Source organism: Coturnix japonica, chromosome 14 (genome assembly GCF_054131305.1).
Source record: "Coturnix japonica strain WE chromosome 14, WE-NBRP24, whole genome shotgun sequence".
Classification (NCBI taxonomy): domain Eukaryota; kingdom Metazoa; phylum Chordata; class Aves; order Galliformes; family Phasianidae; genus Coturnix; species Coturnix japonica.
In genome coordinates, this window is record NC_140676.1 from 4414656 (window position 1) to 4441941 (window position 27286).

Genomic DNA, 27286 nt, shown 5'->3' on the forward strand with positions numbered 1-27286 from the left:
GTGTAATCAGTTTACAACTAGGTGTTGTAACTTACTTGAATGAAAGATTTTTCTAAAGGTGACATTAAGATGAAATATTTAAGATAAACCAGAAGATTTGACTGGAAATTCACTGTGTCCCTCTGAAACAGTCCACACTGATTTACTGATTTTCCATTTTCAATTTATGAGCTGAGACCAGAGTATACCACTGGAGGATGAGAATAGAGTAGTCATATTAGAGCCAGCTCATATATCCTACAGACAGACTTTGGAAGAATTAGAAAGTATAATAAAGTGCTTGTCCCTTTAAGACATCGCTTGGCTCCTGGCCAATTTAGATCTTGGAGCATTGGATATTTTAAAAGCCCTTAAAACTGTCTCTCTCTCTCCCTCTTTTTTTTCCCTGCTGTCTGAGGTTTTCACCTTTTAACAATGAAGAAACAATGGTCAAAGCATCCTTTGCTTCACAGCTTTCGGCCCCTACAGCTTACTGAGGAATGAATCCTGCTCCCTATGACATTATTTTGAATATAAGTCTTTTAAAGGCAGAGAAACTGGCTTTATATGGCATGTATAAGAGAGAAAAAATGTATCCTATTTTAAAAAGCAAATTCTTGGTTTTATGTAAGAGCAATAATGTCTGGATATACAAAGGCACCCAGGTGCTTTTCAAGCATATGAATGTTGCTAGGGCATTCCAAATGACCTTTGGTTTTCAAAGTTTTCAGCTGATGGTCACTGTATGGGTCAAAGAGCCATCCCTGCAGTCACTGTGGGACATGCCTGGAGCTTTGGATGTCCCTTGGAGAGCAGCCACATCTTTGGTGAGCTCAGTGGCCCATGGGTCAAGGGCACAGGCACCAAAGTGGGCTCCACTGCAGTGCCCTGTGTGTTGGATCTGACACAGCCACTCCTCTCCAGAGGTGTCAGAGGGTTTTAAAGACATGACAGTTGTTCTGGAAGTATTTCTAAAGTGAAATCTGTTCAAAAGCAGATTTTAAGTGCCATCCCATTCAGTGGGATTTTACTTGAAAATATTCCCCCCCAAATTTTTTTGAAAGGTTTGGTTTTGGCTGAGCTTTGCAGTACAGTTTGCAAGCTGGGAAGAATTTGGAGGGAAAAAGGAAAGGTGGCCTTGGGGAGGGAAAGCAAACAGGAAGAAAAATAGTAGGTCATCAACCTGGGGTGGTTTTCTGAACAATGCAGAGTAGAGAAAGGACTCTGAGATCCTTTTGTGTCATAACAGACCAATGGAAACTTTGGATTCACTTTGCAGTTTGTCTGCTGTTTCTTCAGACCTCACTTTTTTTTTTTTTTTTTTTTTTTTTTTGCTGGTTGTGATTCAGAGGGAGATCCCTTCCAGTATTAAGCAGCAATTTCTTCTCATGCAGTGGGGAGATTAAGCCTGCTGAAAGCCCTCTCTAAGGGAGGATTCTATCTTCCTTTCCTGTCTTCCTGGAGATCATAAGATAATGCATCTGGAACAACATTAGCTCATCCAGGTCTGTGGTTTTATTTTTGATAATCAAATCCCAGCAATCTCACTCTCCATCTGTCTGAACATATTTTTGGGCAAGGGGTAGATGTCAACTAGCACACATGGCTGTGGTCAGATACTGTGGGATCCTCTAAACATGAAGAGAAAATTTCCATCCTCTATGTTATATCTAAACATTCCTTTTTCTCTTGTTCTGTATTTTCTTTCTGCAGCTGAGAGCGTTAGGTAGTTTGGGCCAACAGAATATGTTTGTTTCTCCTTTGGTAGTGTTTACTCAGCAGGCTCCCAAATTTAGGTTCAGACGCATTTACTCTCAAATGAGAAATATTTTGATGGCTTCAGCCTTATTCGATACAGTCCAGTGTCTATTTGTGTCAAGAGCTAGCATTAAGTCATTGTCTGTCTGGATTAAGTGTTAAGGGTACAATGAAGAGTCTGTGGACATCTTGTTAGGAGACAGCTGGCCAAATGAAAGTAGGCTTCCGAGTCTCAGCAACATCTGCATTCCTAAACAACAAGAGTATTTCTCACAAAACCAAAGGAGTTTTCTGTCAAGTTTGGCTTAGAAGTGAGATAATTATAGAAAAAAATGCTGAAACACATCTTAGGCACTTTTAGGATCTTATGACACTTTGTTTGGCCTTTTGTGAAAGCCATTAGTCATTTATCCCCTTTCAGCAGCAGAGCGCTGGTGTACAACATCTGTGCTCTGCTTCACCTTAGAGCTTCCTCAGGATCTCTGAAGCAGAGATGGAGCAGGTCTTCATTCTAATAACATCAGCTTCCCATTTGGGTGAGGGGAGATGTCTTGAGACCTTATCTGACTTGCTCTCTCATAGTGTTTCATACCTTCTCCAGGAGAACATCACATTTTTGGTGTATTATCCAGAAGTCATTTTCCTGTAACATTAACTGTAGAGTGTTAAATCTTTCTAATCTTACAACATCTCTGATTGTTGTACACAGAGCTGATAAACAAACACATAAAAACCAGCAGTTTCAGTTATGTGAATGATGAAGAGGCATAAGATTTGTGCTATCTTTTTGATCAGTCATGATACTCCAATTTCTAACCTTATCAAAAGATCTTTGTCAGTAGGACTTTTTCGTACTGAAAACCTTTTAAGATCAGTCAGTGCTGTGGAAGATTATCTCAATTCCTCTGTCCAAATGTCCTTCTGATGAAAAGGGAGTAATTTTTATTTATTTATTTTTTCAAGTGAGACTGAATTCTGGTAATGTTCAAGAATTGCAACTAAAAAGAACAGTGTATTCTTTTGTAAATCAACTGAATTTTGTTGCTTTATTTTTATGTGTGTGAAGTCTTGTTTCTCTCATTTAAAATGAGGAGCTTTTAACAAATTAACCTCCAGAAGTTTCTTGGCTTCACTGTGTTAAAGCATTTCAGCTACTTTTGTTCGATGTTTTTTTTTTCAGTGTCCATTGCATATATCCATGAGGTGATGATAAGCAGACTGGGGAGGGATCTGAACAAATTGCCCTGCATTTTAGCCCTCAATTACACAAGGTGATCTTATGAAAACAAGAAGTGCAGTCTCAAAGGGTCTCTAAGTAGCAACAGGAAATAATTCATGCTGGATTGTTCCTTGTTTGTACCAAGAGAGACTCCTATAAATTGGTTAATACAGAGAGTTCATCTGCATCTTATACGCTTACAGAGTATTTTACTTGGTTTTACAAATGAATTAAAATATTTAGGTGAGATAGAAGCTGAAATTTGAGTGAAAGTTGATGAACAGTAATAATAATAATAAAGAGTAAAAATGAAACATTTGAAAATGTCCTAGTGGTGTGCTGAATCCTGACTGCATAGCAATATAAACCAAGCAAAGTAAAGGACTTCCAAATCTATTATCATTCTGAATGTGAACCAAGAGAAAGCAGAGTGGCACCATGACAATTTGTCTCATAGTCTGAACATAAAAATAACTGCTTCATAAACTACAGGAAGGTGAGTGTTGGGACCTTCACCATCTTAGATCTGTAGAAGAATGGAAAGATACCACAGTAAGCTATAAGAATATTTTTTGTGCACAAAGATATTCAGTGAGCAAAATGAATAATGGAGAGGGTCTGGTCAACTTTGTATTTATTCCACTTAACTAACTGAAATTACTCGACTTCAACCATGAGGTCAAGTTAAGATTTCTGTCAGGGTTAGCTCTTCTTTTTGTGTAGAGAGTCCTCGGTTGCTCTTTGGCTGGCTGTACCAGCTCAGATACCTGCATAGATGAGTCCTTGTGCAGTTCAGTACACTTTCCATGTAGTAGCAAAAATAGCTTAAAATTTAATCTGGAAAGGAAGTGGGGTTTTTTTGTTATTTTTTCTTTTCATTTACTTCTTGCCATAAATCATCATGCAGGTTATAAAGTTTCACTCAGTTCTGGACTAACATCATCACCCTGCAGCCCAGGTGGCTCCCATGTACAAGTAGTGACCAGAGTAATGATCCCTAGGTATCTGGAAAGAAGCTTTTGCAGATATTTGTAAGCTGCCACTCAATCATACAGGCTGCTAGCAAATATTTACAGCTAACAAAGACATTCACAGAATGCAGAACTGATTCACACACATTTGTTTGGTAGACAAAAAAGAAAAGAGCCAAATACTCACTGAGATATATTTGAACTGAATAGTTGGAAGCTACATCTAAAAAAATCACGTATCTTCTCAATAAAGGTGTCTTTGGAAGTGGGGTAAAGTGCCTGATTTTATCAACACCAACACAAGCCCCATGCAATTCAAAAAACAATAACAACAACAAAATGTAAATGATTTAACCAAGCCAAGATATAAAAAAGTTAATTTGAATTTGATCAAGATGAAGACTGCACAGTGTTTCACTAGAGATTCTCAAGAAGGATGCAAGATCCCAAGGAGTGAATTAACACAGGAGGACTTGCTCTTTCCCTTTCTCATGCATGAGGTCACTCCTCCGTCAGCACGGTTCCTGCTCTGCTAGTTCATTCCTGCCTCGGGGGAAGGGTATTATTTACTAAATCTGTTTTGGGTTTTAAACAAGAGGTTTTGCATTGAAAAATATAGCTGAGGCAACCCAACAGAACTTGCAAGATCTGACAGGAGCAAAGGAGAGGCAGTGGTAGACCAGAATGGCTGCTCTCAAAAAACTGGAGACAAATATTACAACTGAAAGGAAACCTCACTTCCTGCATTTGTAGGCTTTGTTAATATGTAACATGCGCATATTGTAACTACTTGATGACAGACTCAAAACCCCCTCCGGCTTCAGGGTTCTGTTTGCTATATTTAATCATAATTTAGGTGTGAGGGTTAGGATTAACAGCAGGCAAACATTAACCATGGCCATTGGACCTCAGTGGGCCTACCAAAATTGGAGGGTGGGTTAGCCAAGAGGGAAATCATTGGGGAAAAATGAAACCCAGGCATATTGAAAATGTAAACGAAAATTGCAAGCAGCACAGTGAAAGAAGCTGATTGGACAAAAAAGCTCTTAGAAAAGTGAGAAAAAGCATTAGAAAGAAGAGATAAGATGAAAAAAAAAAAAAAAGGGTGATGTCAAAAGGATGTTTGCCCTCTACAAAGGGGGAGTCTGAACCCATGCAATAAGAATTTACATTATCTTTTTTTTTTCCTCTTTTTTTTTTGGCTTTGGTGACTTGCACTGTGGCAATGGAATCAAGCTTAGGGATGTGAGAGAATGCTGTGTTGATGTGGTGTGGATACATCCGGATGATGACTCTGAAGGGTGAACAGAAGGAATCTGGGAGAACTGCGTGTTATTTGTTAGCGAAAATAAATGACGGCTGCTTTGCCAGCTGAGTTGGGGTAGAAATTCCATACCTCTGCAAGTAATACCAGATCCCAAGGGTTGGCTACGTGGAAATCTCTGTCCATGCTGTTCATTAGGCCATTTGCCTCTATAAAGTTCAGACAAATTTATGTTGAGCTAGGTCACATCAGGGCAAACGCTCACCTGCTGCAGGCTTTCAGGACTGTACTTTAATGACAAGTTAGGATCTAATGGAAGGCCAGGAAAAGGGTCATTTTATATCTGGAGTGTACTAATATCTAGTACTGAAATGATGTAATATACCTGATTGACTTTATGTATAAATCTGGGTAGCTCTTAGGAGGACCATATGTTCTCCATGCTGAGACATATTTACACAGATTCCTGTGATAGCTACCAAAGTTAAGGCAGTGTGACTGTTTCCCTTCCCAAGGAGCTTGGCTGCAGCATTTGAGTTGAGCTGGCCTTAAAAAAACAACCAAAAATAGCTACAATGACAGAAAAGCCCCAAAGCCAATGAGCCTGTAGCCAGGCATTGCTGCCATAAAGCTCAGCACTGGCATTCTTTAGGGGTGGGGGGAGTTGCTGTGTTCCCCTGGAATGCAACGAATGGCTTGTAAATTAGAGTCCCTAATGAAACCACACTGGTGTCCAACTGCAGCAATCATCTGGTTAAAATCAGGCAGTAATTCCACTAATTTTACTGCCCTTCTCCCAGCCCTCAACGCCTCATTTAGGAAAAAATGTTTATGTTCCCCTCAAAACACCTGCATTTTAACTTGGGTCCCCAAAGCAATTATTTTTATTTTATTTCATTTTTAAGACATTTTGTTGTGAAATGCAGCATCCCTCCCTTCTCTGAACTGAAGCACATGCCTACCCTGGGATTCCCAATCTTCAGAGATGTTTAACTAGTACTGTTTTTCTTGTGCACTTCACATGCTTCACCATCTTATATATTTTCCATCCACAGCTGCTGTCCAGAAGTGTTTAGGATATATTTTTTTTCCCCTCTCAGTAAATGATGAAATAAAACTACGTAAAGCTGTTTACATTGTGACTAAGGAAGTTAAGGTTGATGGAGGTGATAGTGACTGACACTTATCCAATTTCAGGCTTTCCAAAATGTCTGTGGCTCTTATCATGATTTAGTCTCTACCAGACCTTGTAGACATTAAACAGCAAGAATGAGCACTATTCTCACTCAGAAAAAGAAACATTATATAATGGATGCTGGAACACTACTAGATGTGCTGTGAGATCTTACCATCTGCTATTCCATTAGAGTGAGTTATTCATTTTGTCTCCTTGGTTTCATGTTCATTTAAAGCTTTGATAGATTATGACTAAAGATCTCCTTCAAAGGTTGTAAGCAGATATCCCCAGCCTGCGATGATACAATTTCATGAAGCATAGGCATCTGAAACTGGGGAAATAGGACTCTCATGAACAGTCGAACATCTTCCTTTCTTTTCAGTTTTCACAATCCTGAAATATCTGGTCTCAGGAAATTCTGGTACAGGAACACAGCCATTTCTCAACTACAGAAGCAGACAGAATGTGAATGGTTTGCTGAATCCTCTGGGGAATGGCAAAACCTTTGATTTTCTCCCAGCAGAGAACAGGAAGGTGTTTAGAAATCTTTGCCCTCACAACACCATAAAACTACTCTCTTCCTTGTGGTGTAGCTGGTTGGGTAATCTAGTTTTTCTGAATATATGAAAAATATGTAAGTGGGAAGAGAATGTGCTGGTTGCATCCAGCATTTGATAGAGACCCAGGGATGAAGCATCCTACAAGTACACAAAGAAACTGTGCTTCCCCTCAGGGAAGGACCTTGTCCTGAGCTGTGGGGTGTGAGCAGAAGCTGATCAAGTCCACAATGAGAAGAGGGAGGGAGAGCAACTCTTTGGCATTCTTGATTACAAAAGGAGATTAAGGAAAAGAGAGAGGCTCATTGACAGCGCTAGGAACCACTATATGAGAGTGGAAGCAGTAGCTCAGGAAAACAAGTTCCATGCTTAAGCTCAAACTTCAAAAAAGAAAATTTCTTAGAGCTAATAGCTCCCAAATAAAAAATATGGTCAGGTATGGAACATGTGGTCAACACAGCACCCCCATGGGAGCAAGAAGTGAAGGCTTACAGCACCAACTGTGCTTCTTCCTGTTCTTCTTTTTATTTTTAATTCTTTTAATATGTTTTGCTTGCTGATTTTCTCTTAGAGTTATTTTGGCCTCGCTGTATCTGAACTTCCTTGGACTCGATGGTGGAGGCCTACAGCTGAGCAGCATATACAGATGTAATCCCAATAATAAACAGGAATGAAGGAAATATCATATTGAACACTGTATCACATTCAGTTTTAATTAAAATTATCACAAGCAGATTTATGTTCAGTATAACTTTTCCTGCTGTTTCCAGGTTGTATTTATCTTCTAATTTGATTGCTTTTCTGTACCGTTTATGAAAGCTGCCTCCCAGCCAGAGATAATGCTGCATTTTAACACTTTAGCTGAGTTTATACTTTCAATGAGCTTTCTGCTTTTGGAATTTTTACTCAGTTTGACATTCTTCTGAGTGCTGGCAGAAGTAATGTGTAGTCTGATCGTTTAAAATGGGAAGCCATTGGAAGGTAGGGAAGCAGCTTCTCTTCAGCTGACTCTTATTATGAACCTACTGCTGGGTCTGAGACTCCAAATCAGCAAATAGCATCTCATTAAGGTCAAAGAGCCTGTTGAAGGGTGTGGAGACATAAGAAGGTAGGAGAGCTTCCCTTCCATGGTGTTGAAGAAAACCTATTTGAAGGCCTAATCTTTGAATTTCTTTGGGGAATATCATACTACTTCTTTTAATTTGAATGAACTCAAGGCTTCAAACTCCTGATATTTCTTCCAATGTTTAGCTAAAATATACCAGAAGTGATAATGGCTCCCTTTACCTCTGAGATTCATAGCTGATTGAGTCATTAATAATCTCCTAATTTCTATGTTTTCCTTTTTTTTCTGTGTTCGGGGATCTCTGGAAGAAAAATAAGAAAAGAGGAATTTTACTGGGAGCTTTTATTACAGTTTGACAGGTGAGAAGAAAAGAAAGAAACCCATTTTTTTTCTTAAGGAAGAAGCATGGCTAGAATTGAAAGTATGAGTTGGCTCATAACATCTCTGAATTACCAGACAATCTGAAACCCACATTTCACTGCTTGACTTTTGCTTTGAGAAGTCAAACCAGAGCCCCAAACACATCCATTCTCAAACCTTGAGAGATTTCACATCCTCCTCTGAGCTCTGCAACACGCTCCCATTTCTGATTAATGCATACCAAACCTACTCTGTTATAAAGTCAAATCAATGCCAAATGTGGTGGTGATTTTTTGATAGGGAATAGGCAACATTCACCAATATATTTAACACAGGTCAGTAGACAGCCTACAGTCATGACAGTCTTGAACTAGTGACCTAGAAATGAAAGACTCCTTAATCCCCTTACCAAATCCTAAACCACTCAATTGCTGCCCCACCTCAGCGACCAAGGTCTTTTATAGATGTATTGGAGGGTAATATGTGAGCCAGCAGAGTGTAAATTAAAGAGGAAAAAAAGGCTCTACTTACAATAACATCGTAATTGTGGAATTTGAGAAAATAAGGGACTCAGGAGAGGTCTTCAGTCAGCTTGTCTTAAATTCAGTGCAAATTTATTCTGAGAATATTTTGGCACCTGCAAACAGCCCAAAACTTTTATAAGCATCATAGCAGGGGAAAAGTGATGCAAGTGAAAGACTGCAGATAGACTCAGAAAAAGGTCTTGATTGTTCATCTGACCTGTTGGCTTCCTCTGTCACTGCATGATTTTATTTTTATGACTGCCTAACTCCACTGATTACTGTGATGACATTACGATGTCGCACTGGCATACAACTGGAGTGGTTAATCAGATCCCCTTATTTCAGCTCTTCAGGGTTGAAGCTCATGCCTTAGAAAAGACGAACAGCAGCCACAATCCATTCAGCTCTGAAATCCCATTTTGTTCAATCTGGTATCTCTCAGAACTCAATTTTTTTATTATTTTTTTCCTGGGATTGCAATGTGAGGAGGTTCTCTTCTGTGATTTCTCAGCCCTTCTCATAGGTCCTGAGAAGATGTACCATGAGAAAAAGTGTTCATCTCAGAAGCTGTTTCCTATAACACAACAGAACCTTTAAAAGGTAGTGGGTTGGAATTCTAATTGAATTCAAAGCTACACAGCATAGAGCAACAACAGCAAATTCTGTGCCTGTACAGTTGGAATTTTGCTGCCAAATGTGGTTAAACAGTTTTTCACTTTTCCCCAAAACATGAACATTGTCTAAGTAGAAAAGTATTTCCATTTGTAGAAGGGACTTTTTTTCATTTTGTACATCTGCAGGCATAAAAGGACCATAATAGACCACAAATTAGATCCGGGAACTGAAACAAACTCAGCTTGTAACTGAGACCACAGGTCTGTAAAGAAACTGTAGCATCATTTTTTTGGGGTGAGCTTTTTTATTTTTTTTTTCTTTTTTCATTTGTTTGTTGTTTGGTTTTTTTTTTTCTTTTCTTTTCTTTTATGGCAAAGCAAATGAAAACTCATTTTATATTCAAATATGACACCATCTGTTCCCTGAGTTAGAGAAACTGGGTAAACTGATCCAATATACATTGAGCTAGAAGGAGGAGAACAAATGCAGAAAATCTCTTTCTCTCATCTCTCTCCTGTTTTCTGTTCCACTGTTCCATGACTTGACCACAAAGGACTTGCAGATGGCACATGAGGATTTTTTTTTCCTGTTTGATCTGGTCCCTCCACTCCTCTAGGCTAGAATTTTCTCTTAGTGTGATCTGCTCTGTCTCCTCTTCCCTTTGGCACAGCCTCTCCTAATGCTTATCCCCCTGGGAAGAAGCAGACCAGATCACACAGGACCTCTTGCCAGAGCCCTGTGTCACATACAGTCTTAGGGTGTTAGTGGTGCCATGTAGCAGAAGGGAGAGGGGATTTCTAGTAGGTGACTTTTGCCTCACTGCTGTTTAATTCTTCTGCTTCTCACCTTTGATTCCATGTAGCGGAGGAAGCTACCTCACAAGAACAGTCTGGACCAGCACAGTGGCCATGTGCTATGCTGAGATCAGCATCCTTGGGGGCTGACAGTTCTAGACGCAGCTTTTGGATCAGCCTCATAAAAAAAACCTTTTATTTTTGACCACGGCTATTTGGAACCAGGAACAGAGTAAAAGAGATCTCTGGCTGTCATCTGAAACACTGGGTAATCATGGGGCATTCCAGCTACAAAAAGCTAACTAAACAAAAAGGACAACTAAGAGCCCACTGTGCACATATCTCTGTGGAAATGTGAAAAGTTCTCCTATCTATTAAGCACATCAATTTAAACTGCATGACAAAAAGTTCCTCCACCAAAAACACCCAATAAGAGTTCCAAACATAGGGGCTGAGTCTGACAATGGCTAGTTGTGAGGCATATGCTAACCAGTTTTCAGTTAGCGTGAACAAAGGAAATCAGCTATGAAACTGTATTAAGGAAAAATGTGAGTACCATAATCTGCATAAAAATAAATTTGGGTATATTCCCAACATGTAATTGTGCTGTGGAATTGCAGGAAGTGGGCTAAGAGGAGAGAAACTTTGCTTTCCCTAAAGAAAACCTGCCCAGGGTTTTTTTGTTTTGTTTTTTTTCTTTACAAAAATAAAACTACTTTCACATTACTGTCCTCTGATTGGAGCTGAGTGAATAGTTTATATTAAATAATTTCCTCAGTGAAACAAACCTTTTATTATTGCTATTTCTCAACGACTGCTGATGATATACTGGGGTTTCCTTTACTTGCTTCTTGCTCTAATGTACACGGTGTTTGGGTCGAGTCTTTGAAACCTTTGTGATGTCGTGACTGTTTTAGTGACAGTCTTCTTCGCTTTCCACCTTGTCAGTGTCCCCTTCAGGAGGGATGTGCTGCTGAGGCTCTCAGAATTAGAACCAATACAATAATAATTGCTGCTGGGATGGGCTGTGGAGAAGGCAATACAGAGCAGGGAGCTTTGGGAGCTCTCTCCTTGCCTTGGGTCAGCGCCCAAGGGGCCCTTCATCCCCCTCCAGTGTTGTCCCTATTGCTGGAAGGCAGCAAGCTGCTACAACTGGCCTTGACACAGGCTTTCCAGCGCGCAGGAAACAGGTTTGTTTTTTGTTATCCATTTGGCTTTCCTCCCACTTGAACAGCAACCAAGATTTTTTAAAACTTGGAGCTAGGCAAGGCCTCTTGCGTTTCCGCCTGGGAAATCCTTGGGCCTAATGGGGTGCACATGGTGGGTGCCTCTGTGGCCCGGAGCTGACAAGGCCAGGCCTGGGGTGGGAGCAGCCCAGCTTTGTGCCATGGTGCAGCTGAGCTCCAGGTGGGTTGTTCAAAAGCTCAGATCGAGCCGTAGGTGTCCCTGTGCATTGCAGGGGAGTTGGACCAGATGGCTTTTAAGGGTCTCATCCAACCCAAATGATTCTATGATTCTATGAAAAGCTGCAGTTGGTAAAGGGGCTAAGCCCATAACCCTAAGATATTCAGTAGCTTGGCACTTCAGGTACAGAGAAGAAAGAGGGAGTGAAGGGAAAGAAGCATTTTGGCAGGACATGTATCTAATACTTGTACCAAAGTTACTGAGGTTGGGTGTTTGCTGAAGGAAGGCAGCAACAAAACTCACAGCAGGACGAGGAAGGACGAAACTTACTCAGCTAAAAGCAAATCTGAACTTTTCATGTTGTAAATTTGGAGGAAGGAATGCAGTTCCCTCCCTCCTTCCCCACCACTCACATACACAAAACAACCTGAAGCTTGTAGTTAAGAAAATAAACTGCAGAGAAAGCCCCCGAAGGGCCTTGGCAGCAAGTATTTCTCACTAAATTGGGAATCTGCACACTCATAGTCTGAAATAAATTAAGATGCTGGGGGACAAGGGGAGAAAGAAAGGAAGAAGGGGGGAGAAGACAGGGGAAAATCAACAGCTCTGGGGTGAAACGCAGGTTGATGCTGCCTCATCATTTTTAAACCTAAAATAAAACAAGCAAATTTTCTTTAACTGCAGGTCAAAATATAAAGGGGAAAAAAAAAATCTTCCCTCATCTGTTCACGGTAATTACTAACAGAAAGCAGCCCCTGCCAGCTGCAGAGTTCATGGATAAATGGAGGGACACATTATTTTCTCTCTCTGGGATCAAAAACCCAAACTTTGTATCTCAATTTGCCTGTGGTATGTCTTTCATATACTCTTGCAAAGTCATTTCACTGAACTGTTCAGTCGAGACTTTTTCATCAGACAAAAATTGTGATGTTTGCAGGCTTTCAAGTTTATTTTAGGTTTGCTTCTGAATGAGAAACATGACTCCTGCAATTTCCCAAATTTTTTACTATGTCATTATATTGTATTTGTTATTGGATCTACTCACTTTCCTTGTTAGCAGCCAGTCACAGAAGAATGAGTTCATACTCTAACGTATACCCACCAGCTTCTGTGGCTGCATTGGGGTGTAGAAGTTCTGTGGAGTTTGAATGCAAACCACATGAATGTTTAAAAAGGATAAGATTAGCACAAATTCCCCAGAATATCCCAGCTGTTTACGCTGAGATGCCAATGCAAAGTAGTTAGTGGTTTTCCTCAATATGTCACTTGCAAGATCCCATGGCACGGCAATCTCAGATTCACATGCTATCATGGAAGTGACGGTGCTAGTCCTTGCTGAGTATATCACAGCTAGATGAAGAGGAATGGGATTATTGACTGTTCCTGGTATTTGCTGTCAGCTGTTTTTTAAGTCTCAGTCATAGGACTGATGCACTGAGAAACACAACAGCCACAAGGTTTTTCTGAGTTGTCATGAAAACTGAACTTGTAACAAAAACAGTAACCGGGGCAAAAACAGGTGGCTTAAAGCCCTTGTGATTAAGCATGCTGATTGCACTGAGGAATCCATCATGCTGCTGAACATCTCTAAAGATCAAACAGTCCTTCCATCACTGATAGTAGTAACAAGCAATTAAAAGTCACAAATAGTGTTTATTTGTCTGTGTGGCTGAATGCCCTGTTTCAGACAATGCAGTGGTGGGGCCAACATCTGTGTGGTTTGTGGAGTTAAAAGATAAACTATGTTCTTTGCAGATTGTTTAGTAAGACCTAGAAGGCGTGCAATTTCATCATGATTTGGTGATCACAGGCAAAACCGATGATTTGAAGTATTTGTTGAACCCCTCTGGCATGTGAACATGGAGACCATTGCTTTTTCTGCTGTAGGAATAGTGGAAAGGGATTAATGAGAATTATGAGAGTTTTTGAGAAAGCTATGATGCCATTTCTCAGACTAAGAGGCAGAGCACAAGAAGGGAGGAATAAACACAGGAGCAGAAATCAGGAGATCTAACTATTACCTGTCCCATACTTGCTATGTGACCTTGGTCAGGACCCTGTGTATCAGTTTCCCAGCCATAAAACAGTTATCTTCTTTCACTACCTTTCAGGGCATCAGAAGGTTTAATTCACGCCTCCTTGCACAATGCTTTGAGATCCTGGGGTTGAAAGGTAAAGTCTTCTTTTTATGATTTGGGGTTTTATTCATTTTAATGTAGGGATTTTGTTTGTGACACATACTAAAGATACGACACTATAGCTGGAAAGGTAACCAGTTGTGTGATGCGTTGTCCCAGGAAGTCAGCCTGGTGGACTGCAGTATTTCATTGATGCATTTTAATGTATACCTTTTATACCTTCACCACTCTGGAGTGGAAAACTGACATTATCTCTGCTGATCTCCTGCTTTCTCACTGGCTGATTACACAACAGAAGAGGCTAGGCCTAGGGCAGACCTATTTTCTACACCTATTATGCTGTTGCACAGTTGAAGTTCAGTTGTTAGCTGGTTTTAAAAACAACAAATGTGCTCTAATTTTAGAGCATCATAGCAATCATTGTTTTTATTTCAGTAGAGAGGAAAAGTGGAGGAAAAAAACAGCTTGGGACTTAATAAACACCTTAGCCTGCAGCCTTCGACTTTATTCATGAGGTTTTTTATCTTCTCTTCCACTCTCCATGCACTCACTGCATCTTCTTTACTGCATAGTCTTAAATTACCATTGCAAAGGTTATATGTTTATTTACAAAGAGCTGGCTATGAATGGTGATCCTAAAGGCGAGGAGGGTGTCTCATGGCAATAAACATCTCTTGCTCTCTTAAACACCAAGGCCAAATGAATAAGGTGATGTTTAGTGCCTCAGACATATTATGGTTTATGGCTTCATTAACTACCTGACCTGTATTGTGTGCAAATTTCATCAGACTGAGATGCATATTTATTCCCTGAGGTGGGCTGCCTGATAATGTTCTTATTCTTAAAGGAACAGTGCAAGTAATTACTTATAATTAGCGTTGTGAAAGTAAGGGAATTTTGTGAGGCAAGGTAATTTCACGTACCTGAAATTTCACTTAGCTGAAAAAAGACAGCACAATGAATATTTATGCTTGGGTGAAATTGAAAATACATGAATATGGCTTCTATTGACCCTGTGCAGCATATGGGATAGTTTTACCATTTAAGGAGTTTGGAAAACAAAACTCTCTTTGCCAAATTTTTCCCTGGTGCAACATAGTTTCCTCCACCAGGGGTGAATCGTCTTTTAGATCAACTGAATGTGAAACATAAAGCATTCAAATTTCTCCCCTCTTCTCATCCCCTCCCATTTCCTTTTTGCTCCATTTGGTCTAACTTAGTTCTTAGAATTTGTGCTTGATTTCCTAGCAGGGTGCTGGGGATATTGCTATTTACTTTGTTTTATTTTTTGAAGTTATAGCTTTGTGCATATAGATGCTCTCTGACCTGGGGTTACACTGACAACCCTTGAATTTTCAGCCCAGTGACTGACCAAAGACCAGCTTTCTTGGAGCATGAAGCATCTCATGGGCTGGTTTTATACACGGATGCTGCCATGACAATTCTGCTGTTGTAAAAGGGGTTTTCACTGCTTGGAAACGAGTTCACTGCCTTCTGTGTACACACCTTCCCAAATGAAAGATATTTTGTGGCCACGGTAGTATTTATTGTAGACTTCATAAAAACATGGCTCTGTGATCATCCATCTTTAACATAATGGAAGTGTTCCTTGTAGCCTTGAGGGATGCTTCCAGTGTTTGCAATGATCAGCTTTGAATTTACTAGTAGGGCAAAGGTAGCTGAAGTGTATGTGGCCCTTCCACCCCAGATCTGTCAAAACAGCATGCACTGTCTGTCCTGTAACATGATCACAGCTCTCCAGCCCTTACATTTCCATTAGGGTCGAGCCTACTCCTCTAGTTGTTCCAAGTACTTACATTTCTAATTCTGTCAGACCAGGAAAAAAGATGCTGGTAACAAGCATATCCACATGCTTAAAGGACAAGTTAGTAAGAAATAGTACTTTGAAACCCTTTAAAACAGTCTTTCTGAGGGTTGCATTTAAAGTTTAACCATAAGTATATGATGTATTTTGCCATGTGCACTAACTTAACCGGAGAATGTCATGGAGATAATTCTGAGCAATTGGATGTCTGTGGTCTAACCACCAGCAATAGCTGCAATACATGATGAATGGCCTATGGTCAAAGAACATGTCCTAAACACTGAGAAACACAGTTTAAGCTGTTGTTCCTCCATGGTTATTTTGTTCTGTGGCAGAAGAGTTTTCTTACTCTGCAAATGTTTGCTTTTCAGCTACTGTGGAAGCAAAACTTTAGCAATTAACTGGAAATAAACAAGCAAAAAAAAACCAAAAAACCAACAACAACAAAAAAAAACATCTATGGAATGATAGAAAGAAGAAAGGAAGGCAGGCGAGCAGGCAGACAGACAAGAGGATCCACCTCTCCTGCTGCAGGGTCAGAACTATCTTTATAGCAAAGTCCAGAGAGAAATTCCTCTGGACATTAACTACTGGTGCTCCAGCAACTATTTATGAGATGTTTGGGATACTTCATATTTGACGTTCCTTGACAGTTTTCCAGGGCTCAAGCACAGGATGTGCTTAGCCTCTTGTGTCCCTATGGTCTCTTGGTAATTTTTTCTTGGGAACATGCTCTGGACTTCACATGGCAGCTTTCTGATTTGGTGATTAGCTTTGGACACTATTAGCTCACCATTAGTTTCTGTTGGCAATGGACCGTCTGGCTCAGTCCCTTCTAGGAGTCTAAATATGATTATCAGACAGTGTGCAGGTAACAGGGGAAAGCAAAATGGAAAAAAAAAAAGGAGGCCCACAAATGGAAATTTGACTTCCATTTCTTGGAACTGAAAGCATCTGTAAGCATTGTTTCCTTAACAACTACCTGCCTTCAGCCACTACTGTTTCAACTCCTTTCTTTCTGGACAAAAGACTTTAAAATACCTCCTTAATGATACTTCTGGCTCTAGAGTACAAACAAATTACTCCAATCCAGCTGGTACTGGGGGGTGACATTTTTTTTCTGCAACTTTATGGTATCTCTTTGGGAAACTTCCTTTAATTTTGCAGGTGTTGCCTTTATCTTTGCTGAGTTTTCTGTACAATTGCTTCAAATGCATGTCATTGAATAAGAATAAAAGTAAATCTAAATAGGTCAGTTGCAGGTTCTATAGAAGTTATAGGAATAACTCAGAACTCTCCTATATCCTTTACAGAAATTCATCTCTTTTTTTTGTTGTTAGAAAATAAGAAGAAATACAACAACAAAGATCCAATGCAGAGGACAAAATTACTCCTTGTTTAGGTAGAAAGTGATAGTATTTTTCTTGAGTTAATATATACAAAAAGTAGAAATATACTTTTCTTGTAATTCCTTTTTTTTTTTTTTTTTTTTTTTTTTTTCCCTTCTATTGGAATTGGGTTCAAGAGCAATCTAAATTATCAATATAAGGCAAGAATTTCTTCAAGGACACAAGGATCATAAAAGTCAGTGTGCACTGTATTACTGTAGCATCTCCCAGCATGGGTGAACTGGGGCACCATATGCTAGATATTTCATAGTCCCAAGTACCTACACTTTTAGCTGTCAGACACATAGACAAAGCAAAGACAAAGAGATCAGAAAGGGACAAACAATGAAACAAGAAAAAGGATGAGCAATATGCTTAAGTGAAAAGATAGTTCTGCCAGGGCAAGGTTAAAATTACCTGGACAGCGTAGAAACCCAATAAAAGAAAAAATATGTGACCATGAAAACGCAATGTCAGCACTGACCTGGACAAGTAAATGGGGAGCAACTACAAGTGAGTACTTGAGAACTTCCAAACCTTTAAAGCTTCTTCCTTGAAAACTGCAATTTCTTTCTTAGATGTTATTCAACCTTTTACCTTTTTGACTTTTACCTGTTAGATCCATGACCCCTGCAATTTGCATAGCACGGTTGTAACCCCAGTTAGAAATCTGTAAAGGGTTACGTAAAGGTAGATGGGATAAAACTCCAGAAGTCGGCAAAAATTTGGAAATTTGAAGCAGTTTATTTTCCCATCGTTTCTTAATATGTAGAAAAAATGTTTGCAGTTCTTTAGCAGCTCTTTAAAATATGATTGAATGGTTTGTCAGTTAATCAAAGTGGGCAAGGCATGAGATTTTGGCAGAACAAGTACATCAGAATTTTCACGTGTAGAGGATCTGATGCATTCAGTCGATTTGAGTGTAACACTATTCTCACACTACTCACACGACTTTTGTCAGGTGGAGGAAATACATAGAAGACCATTTGTCAGGCAGCATTCACAAATTACATTTTCCCCACAGTTTAGTGTCATGCTGCCTCATGTATCTTGTACTGTTGACCAGGTAACTTGTATTTTCCGTTAGTGCAAAGGGACACAGCTGACAACAGGACTGTTTCACAAGGGCATCTGAAGAGATACATAAAGGACTGTACTGGAAGCTCTGGGAAAAGAGAGTGATTTTACTGAATGTGCTGCAGAGAATCATGTAGGACAAATGTTTCATTTTTTATTTGAGTTCTCTACAAGTTCATATGTATACAGAAATGTGCAGATACCAGGAAAAATACTTAGAAGTACTTCTAAATCTAAATAATGTAACGGCAGCGGAGGTGCTAGAAGTTTGTCAGCAAATTCTCTTCTGCTAAAGAGTGCTCTTTCCCCATGATGTCAAACTATGCAAAGAAAAAGAATGTAAAATTTCAACACTTGTATTCCACTTCAACTTTCTAAAGATTATTCCATTGCCTGAACCAAAACCTGCTGTTTTGTTAAGGTAAACTTTTGTGAGAGAATAGTTAGAAGAGTTAGAGAAGAAATGCAACCACTTGGGAAGAAAGTGCTTCAAGCACTTCAATCCTCCTTGGTTCATGTGTGGAATGTTGGTGTCTAAAAATATTGGATATTTCATTTTTTCATCTTGATTTGAGATAGGAATGATTTTTTAAAATGTCAAATGTACACATGGGATGGGAAAACCATTTCCTGTCTTGATCTAAATTGTGAGTTATGTGTATGGAAATGTTGTGGGTACTTCTGTGGATTCTCTCTCCATTATGGCTGTATGCATGATTTCTACATTACATCACGGGCTGGACCCAGCTCAGGCTAAATCAGTTCCAGCAAAGCAAATTCTACTGGATCATCTGAAGATTTGATAATGTGCTAAAATGCCTCTGGAGGGCTAAAGAGACTTGGGAAAATTTATTTCTGCTTTGGATCTAAGATTTCCAATTCTGACTACCAGAAAATAATCTCCAATACAAGGAACCCCTAGATTTCTATCATCTCTCTGATATGTTTTATTCACAATGAATGCTATTTGAAGTATAATTTGCTGATCTACTACGTGATGACAGGATCCTTATTTGATGGCTTACATGTAAGCATATAGATAAGAACCTATCTAGACAAAATAGTGCTCTCTTAGAGATTTGCATTTGGAGAGAGCTAGTTGAGGGTCAGCATACTTTTGGAGGCACCCACAGCAAGCATTATCTCTATGTGAGAGAGAAGAAATATGATGCTGAATTTTATACAAGTTGGAGGATGCAGAAAAAACTTCTGTATGTCCCAAAGAGAAATAATTGCTGCAACTGAGCTTCCAGTTTGTCTAAGTGTAGTTTTCTTGCAAGGCCACTACAGGATAAACTAAAAGAAATGGTGCATTGCTGAGAAAAAGTGCTGTTCTAGCAGCTTAGAGGGAGAGAACTGGGGACTGCAGCCATCCGGATAAGGCTTCTCTCTGGTAACCAGGATACTGGGTAGATGAAAGGCTTTCAGACAAGGTCCCTCTCCCTGCCAGAGCCATAGACTTTGTTTTGACTAGGATCTGAAGGTATTGTTTGAACATGCAAGCTCACACTTTTTGATTGAAAGCTTTGAGGTGAAGTCTTAGTTCCATTTAATGTTAATGGCAAAATTCGCACTGAGTTTTCTGGAACCAGAATGCAATGTCTTCGTGTGAACAAAACCACACTTCTTACTTGTCTACACTGGACAGACTTTTAAATCAACACTGCTTTACTGAATACATCACCCAGCCACACTAATGCCTATTTTTAAATTTTTATGTCCATTCTGCATTCTAGGCATGCAGTTCCCATCCCTTCTCCAGTCCCCTGCTCTAATACACATATACATGAGTAATAAAACGAATCAATAAAATAGGCAAATTCTCTTGTTATTCCATCTTAAAACAGATGAGACAAGTTTATAGAAACTAATGGTTTATTGTAATCGGGTCCTACATTATCACTGACATCCAGCAAGCCAGTAAAAAACTTATACCGAGAATAGACTAAAAAACAGCTTCTGCCCTGAAGAACAGGAAGCCATAATGGCATCCATCTGAAAAAATAGACCAAAAACAAATATAGAATTCTACTTCGGAAAGTAAAGTCATGTCTGAGATTGTGTCACAACCAGAACTCAGCCAGGAGACAGTCAAAAGCATGGCAGAGAATGTTTGAAAGTGCTCACTGACAAACACAAGCCTTTGATTCAGGGATGACATCTGGATAATGCCTGATGCGATATTTTAAAATGTATAATGTATTGAACTGATCACCTTGCTTAATAAAACTTGTAAAAAATGAGCAGATGCAGATTAAACAAAGTGCAAATGTATTTAAAATATAGAGAAGCAGAAAGTGAGGTTAAGCAAAATCCCAAGCCACACTGGGAGCAGTGAAACTCTCCCTTCCCTCTCTTTGGAGTAGGACCTTGTTTTGAATAAGGAAAACTAACAGTTTAAATCTTTCTGGTGCTGAGAACAGCAAACCAATGGTGTTTTATGTGGTGTTGGAATCACATAATTGGGTGAGACTGAGCAGAAGGCCAGATGAGCAGGCAGCAGTGTGGAATGGCCACAACCAAGGTGCAGTGGATATGGGGATTTTGGTGCACGTCTACACAAGCATCCATGATGGTAAGGGATAACAGTCATCTCCTGTAGATACTGTTCAGTAGTGTCTGTGGAGAGAGAATATGGACCATACCAGATGTAGGGAAATCCCTGCTTCAAATCAAAGGCCACTGTGAAGCCAAAAATGTCTCAGAGATTTTAAAAAGGTGAAGGGAATCAAACAAAAATAAACAACGTCTCGGGAGCATTACACATCCCTCTGCCTGCAGTCTCCAGATGCCGGCGGCCCTGAGTCACACATGCCGAGGTGGATATGTGAGGAAGCCGAAGCAACGTCTCGACGGAGCTGGAAGGTGTCTGGGTTTGGCATCCGCAATTCCTGCAGCTAATTTAGAATAAGACAGTCCCTCCTCAGTGGAGGGGGTGACAGAGTCCAGAACCGAAACATTTTTCTGCAGATGAACTCTGCAGATCTGCAGTGCATCATCTGGCAGAAGGAGAGGTAAGATGTTACAGGCAGAAATCAAACGCCACATGGGGCTAAGCGGAAGGAGAAGGAGCTGTTTTGAGAGTGCTGAGAAATGTGACAACTCACACCGCTGGGCACAGCCGCCCCATCCGACAGGACTTGGACTTTAGCTGCCTGCTGCAGCTCATCCAGCTTTCCCTGGAAGCCCTCTTTTCCTCCCTCTCACTCTTTGTCATTCAACAGGAGCCTCTTTTGAACTCACGTTCTCATCTCCAAACAAACAAACAAACAAAGCAAGGGTGATGCTCTGCTTGCAACCCCGTTGGGATGAGGCTTTTCTCCAGACAGCCCCTCCAGCCCTTCCCCCTTCACTTTTTGTTACCGTTCCCAGAGAGGAAAGTGAATTTTTGAGAGTGTCAGAATAGTGTAAATGCTGATATATTGGCCGCAGTTGTTTGAGGGCCTTTTGAGAGACAGGCTCCTCCCCTCTCCTCTGTTCCCTTCAAGTTGGGAATGATTCATCAGCTGGCCTTTAGCAAGAAAAGAACCCTGCCCTGGGTCTAGGGCCTTTGACCCGGGTGAAGAGAGGGGTCAGACTGCAAGCAACTGTGCAAGCGCCGCTCAGCAGCGATGGGTCTCGGGGACACAAGGGAGAGGAGACTGAAAGAATGGAGTGGGACGGTGGGAAAAAGTGGGAATTTATAAAAGTTAAGAGTATATTTCTAAGAGTCTCAGAAGATCAGCTGACAACTGGGGTCAGGGGTCGTATTTATGCTTGATTCCCTGGGCATGTTACAGTAACATCTGCTTGTTAAGGGTCTGTGGGGACCAAATGTTCCTGACCTTTGCCTACGGAAGGGGACAAACTGGGAGATTAGGGGTGTTCGTATTAACATTTGTGTTTGACTTGAAGGTTTCCCCTTATCTGAGCCTGGTTTGTCAGTTTTGCTGAAATTCTTTTATGCTCTACCCAAATAAACAGGTCAGCCATGCCAGCGGTCTGGCAAGGATTTGAGGTCACAAGGGTTTTGACGTCACTTGACTCCAAGGAAGGAGAATGGAGGGGGGATGGAAACTGTTGCTCTGGGACATGAGGCTCATTTAACCCCCTGGCCTGAGCCCACCATCTGTCCTAAATGCCTGGATTCCTGGTCCCTGTCTATGTCTATATTTATTCAAGAAAGAGCTAATGCCAAGATGTAACCAGAAACTTAAAAAAAAGAGTGGGACCTCACTCTAACTTCTGTGGTAGACTTTGTGACTACTGGTTATATCAGTATACTTCACATATGGAAATTCCTTATTACACACAGGAGGAGTTAATGTCCCCACACAGCTGTATTTGAAATTCATTTTGAGAAGCAATAACCAGAAATGACATCACTTTATGAACTATAATCCCAGAACCTCTCTCTATTCCTACTAACTGAAAGGAGCTTAGTTCTGGGTGACAAGGCTCAGTGTTGCTGAAAGAAGGATGAAGGAGCAGTTGTGGATGCTTTTACAAGTCTCAGAAGCTGTGAGGGGACAGATCAGGATTAAAGATTGTTCTCATGCTGATCTCAGTGAACAAGACATGAGAAATTACTATCCCATTTAATAGGATCAGAAAGAAAACTGAGTGTTAACATTGCACATACAACACTTTCAATTTATTAAGAATTTCCTCTTATTACCTGTCTTTATCCTAGTCATTTATGATGTTCAATCCATGACAATACATATCTATGAACACAAAGCAAGTGGATACACTTCTGGACTTGGGAAAACAAGACTGTTGATTTTTAGTTTTTAGGTTTATTTAGGCCAATGTTTGTGACACATGATATTTCACTTCTACCCACAGTTAGTCTCAGCTCAAAGGCCAGTGACCATGTGAAGTTTTATTTTGGCTAAAAATAGTCTCAAGACTGGAAACTTCTTCCTTGTAGGCGTGTATTTTTGTCTATTTTTATCCAGCGGCTACAAGTTATCTCTGTTGTGCTATCTCTTGTGATGCTCTATCCTTGGGTCCAAAGTCAACAATGGCTAAATTTGTATAGAGAAATTCAAGTTTATACTGAATAAAAGAAAAAGAGAGACTGGCATGAAATGGAGAACATGGCTGAGGCCCAAGACCTGAATGAGAATTGAAGCAAACTGGATCTAAGTATCTGGGGTGGTTTAAATTTGGAATCTCAGAGTGAGGAAACTGATGAAGGAGTGGAATGTAGACCATTCAAATCCACCTTTGTGATTATAAATAATAAAAAAATTCATTCGGAAGTGCATTCTGGCAGACTTCACAATAAACCTCCTAGCCGGTCATTGAAATTCTCTTAATCAGGGTCAGAACCCACAAGCTGGGGTCTGCCCTGTGAGTTCAGTGGGAAAAATATTCCTCTTTCCAAATAGTTCTTTTTCCTCTTTCCTTTTCTCTTTCAGTTGGAAGGGACCCCCACATAAACATGCAGAGCAATTTTCCAGTACATTAACTCGGGAGGGGGGAATCCTTACTAGCAACACAACGGGTAGCCTAAAAAAAATTGGAACAACCGGGTGAGCTGAAGATGGATGAGCCTGGGATATAAGACAGGGTAGTTTTTCCACTGTCCTGCCCTATACACCTAGGACAAAGGCTTCATTGAGTGTGATGCTTGACATCAGCCTCATAAACTAGTAGTTGGGCACAAAAGGTCTGACACTTGAAAGTACCAGTCCCTGCCCTCTTTGCATTGCAGCTGCACAGAGGGGCTGGGCCTAACAGTTGTGTCCCTTTGTCGTCCCCTAGGACAAGAGGTGAAGATAAATAGTGTTGACTTTAATGCAGTCACACAATTTTGCATTTCCCAAAAGACAACATTTCCTCCCAGGCCTAACTTTATTACCTCAGGCAGCTAGAACCATCTTCCTTCTCTTGGGGGTGGGGATAGGCTAGAGCTGGTAGAGGGCAAAGGGAGGGGAGATAGAACCAAGCCCTGGTAGTTCTTCCTCAGCAATGAGGTGGGCTGTGGTTTTCTCCAGCTTTGTTGCAGTGGCTTTCTTTTCTTTCTCACGGGAAAGCTGGAAATGTCCTAAACAGCTTGAAAGAAAAGCTGAAAAATCTATGAATTTCTATGATGTAAAACCTTACCAACTCTTAAAAAAATGAAATGCTCACACAAGATTTACATCAGGAAGAAATGTTTCATTTTCTGCAGCAATGTCCCAGAGAAAAGCTTCCCGACATGTTTGCAACCAATTCCTTAACAAAAATGGTCATCCATGAATTCCATCAGTGTCATATAACCAGAACCATGAGTATTTTACCTGGAAAAGTAGATAGAATCAAAATATGCTCTGGAGACATCATGGAAATTGTAGCGTTTTTAGTAGTGCCGACAGTAGGGGAGGAAAGGGAAAGAAATGCAGTAATGGTGGGACTTCACATCTGAACTTAGTGGGCCACAGCCAAGTTCAACTGTCTAGAAAATGGTCTGTCTGGTGCTGTGCTCATTGGCTGCAAAATGCCTTTTTGGCTGTATCCATTTCATCTCGTGTAGTGACTCATTAGATGATGAGGAGAACATCCCGAGTAATTCATACTTGTCCAGCTTGACCCTTTCTTATTCCTTCTCCACAGTGGACTTGTGGTAATGACACCACAGAGGATGAATGAGCTAATTAAAAATGTATTAAGGGGAATTCTATACTTGTAAGAAAAATAAATGTTAGACCTGGGACATGAGGGTTGGGGAGAAACAAAATAATCTAGCCTATGATCTATGCTTCTGCGGCTAGATGGCTTTTAGTATTCAAGAGACTGTTTATAGCTGGACTAGCCACGTCTTCCATGCACAAGGCTCAAAAGCACAGCAGCACTGTGGCCACTCTTCTGTATGTAGGTATCCCAGCAGACGGCCTCACAGAAAAGCTCCTGCGTAACGATTACTTCGTTTTCCAAGATAACAATGTTGTTAGATTTTCAGGCCTTGTACTCCAGTCGTGTATGTTTCTTGGCTTCTCATTGACCTGTGATCTTGGAAAGACTTGAAAGGATGCTTTATATGCTTAAAGAGTGTAGTTTGTATCTGTTTGATAAGTTGTCAGCAAATCTAAGAGAATAAAGGCAAGCAAGTTCTCTCCGGCTGTTTTCGTCCCATCCGCCCATAGGACTTGGAAACTAAACAGAAGATGAGAATTTATATATCTGAAAAAATAAATTCAGTTCTGAGAGATATCAGTGTTGGACAGAAAAAGAAGCTTCTTTGCCTAAGCACTGTTCCCTGCTAATGGTGTAACTGTCTGCCCCATCACTATGGCATGCATTTCAATAGAAAGAAAAAATTGCCCAGTGGATTTGAGAGCTGTTTGGCAGCAAAAATGTCCTGGGCAAAATCACTAACTCCAGGGAGTCAATGACAAAGTTCAATTGACTGCAGTGGGGCAGAACCTGTCCCCTGGGAACAGTTCTGGCCAACTTGGCCAGAAACTAACTTCTTGCTTTCCCAAGTCACCCCAGAAAACACTACCCACTTCTTTCTGTGCCTGCATTTTTCAGCAGCCCTCCTAAGCACTGAGTGACCTAATTTCTGGGGCACTGAACATCATCTGAAGTCAAAGGCTGCTGAGGGTGCTCCTCACTCACACTTTGAGAAATCAATTGAGATTTATTTCTGTTTCAGCAGAATCAAGCTGGGCTCCTGACGTCTGATTTTCAAGTCTGGTTGAAGTAGCCAAAATTAGGAGTTAAAGCAGATTAGAAAACACTTCGGCACCGATATGCATCTTTATGTGGGCAAATATCTTTAAAAATATTATTCCACTCCTTGCACTTAGCATTCAATATTTTATTTTATATTTTTCCAGAGTGCCCACACTCACGTAACCTCACTGAAAGGAGAGACACTAAAATTGTACGGCGGATCTTAGCACGTACTGAGACACATCGCAGTGTATGTAAATGCATGTCCAAGTTCTGGAAAGAGATCGAGTCTTTCACTGGGCTGAGGGCCAAATAGGTGCTGGAATTAGAGCAGTGTAAAGATTATGTCTGTTGAGGGGGAGGCATTGTTTAGGAGGTGGCAGTGTACATGTGCCAGCTTCATTGGGTGCTGGTGCAGAGGCGTTTCCCCATGCGGACTAAAGCAGAGTCGGCCCCTTGGAAGGGGCCACCCTTCAGTATGACTGGATTATCTCATCTGCACAGTAGCATAAACTGAAAGCTGGAGATATGATTTTCCTTTCATCCTCACCTAACTCATCTCTGCAACCCCTGTGGAGATGTGCTGCCTGATGTGCAGAGAGCTCCTGCACTCTAAATCATAACGAGGATAAGAAGGGTTTGCTCTGCTCTTCTCTCCCTGCTCTCTGAATACTTACTATTATTGTGCTTTTTTCGTTGCTTTAAGAAATGTTCAGTAGCAGAATAGAAGAACTTGGGCAGAGCCCTACTTCAAGCAGGGTAAAATGGTCCCAAGCAGCCAAAAACAAGAGTCCTCTCTCACAGAGGTGTCTTTGTGCAGCATAAAACTAGCAGAGCTGGGCCTGTGCCATGTTTTCCTTGCCCTGTAAAGAGTGGAAGGCCGAAAGCATGGCTGAAAAAGGCTCAGGACATTCTCACAGTCAGGGCTGGCAGAACTCATTGGAAAGCTGTTCCAGCTGGCTGGGATCAGAGCATCCCCAGGGGTGTGACAGATTCCCCCAAGAATGAACAAGCAGACCAAGGAACATGAAGATGTGTCTCCTTTCTCCCACTCCCCTCCTCTGGTCCCAAACCCTGGTCAAAACCAGCTCATTTCAGCCCCTCCACCTCCCAAATAGCCTTTTGATTCCCTTTCCAGAGCCAGCCTTTCTCTAGTAGCTATTTTGAATGCCGAAAGTTTCTTCTGTCAAGTTTTTCCCCCTATGTGCCTGGGGAAAATCACTGATACTGAGTTTAAATAGGCATCCTCCTCCATGCAGTTCTTTTCTCTAAACAAATTAGCATATGTTGGAAAACTGTCTTGGAAATGAGACAAACAATGACTTGATTTGAAGTGTTTATGTTGGCTGAACATTATGACACTGGGAAAGTCCAATGCCGGTCAATATTATTTATCTTGGGAATTGACAGTAATAGCTTACTCAGAAGAAATGCGGCATTTTGCACACTACCTACACCAGGCAGGGCTGGCAGGGTCTTCTGTTATTTTAAGGATGCTTTACTGTAATTTTTCATTTTGAGGGGTT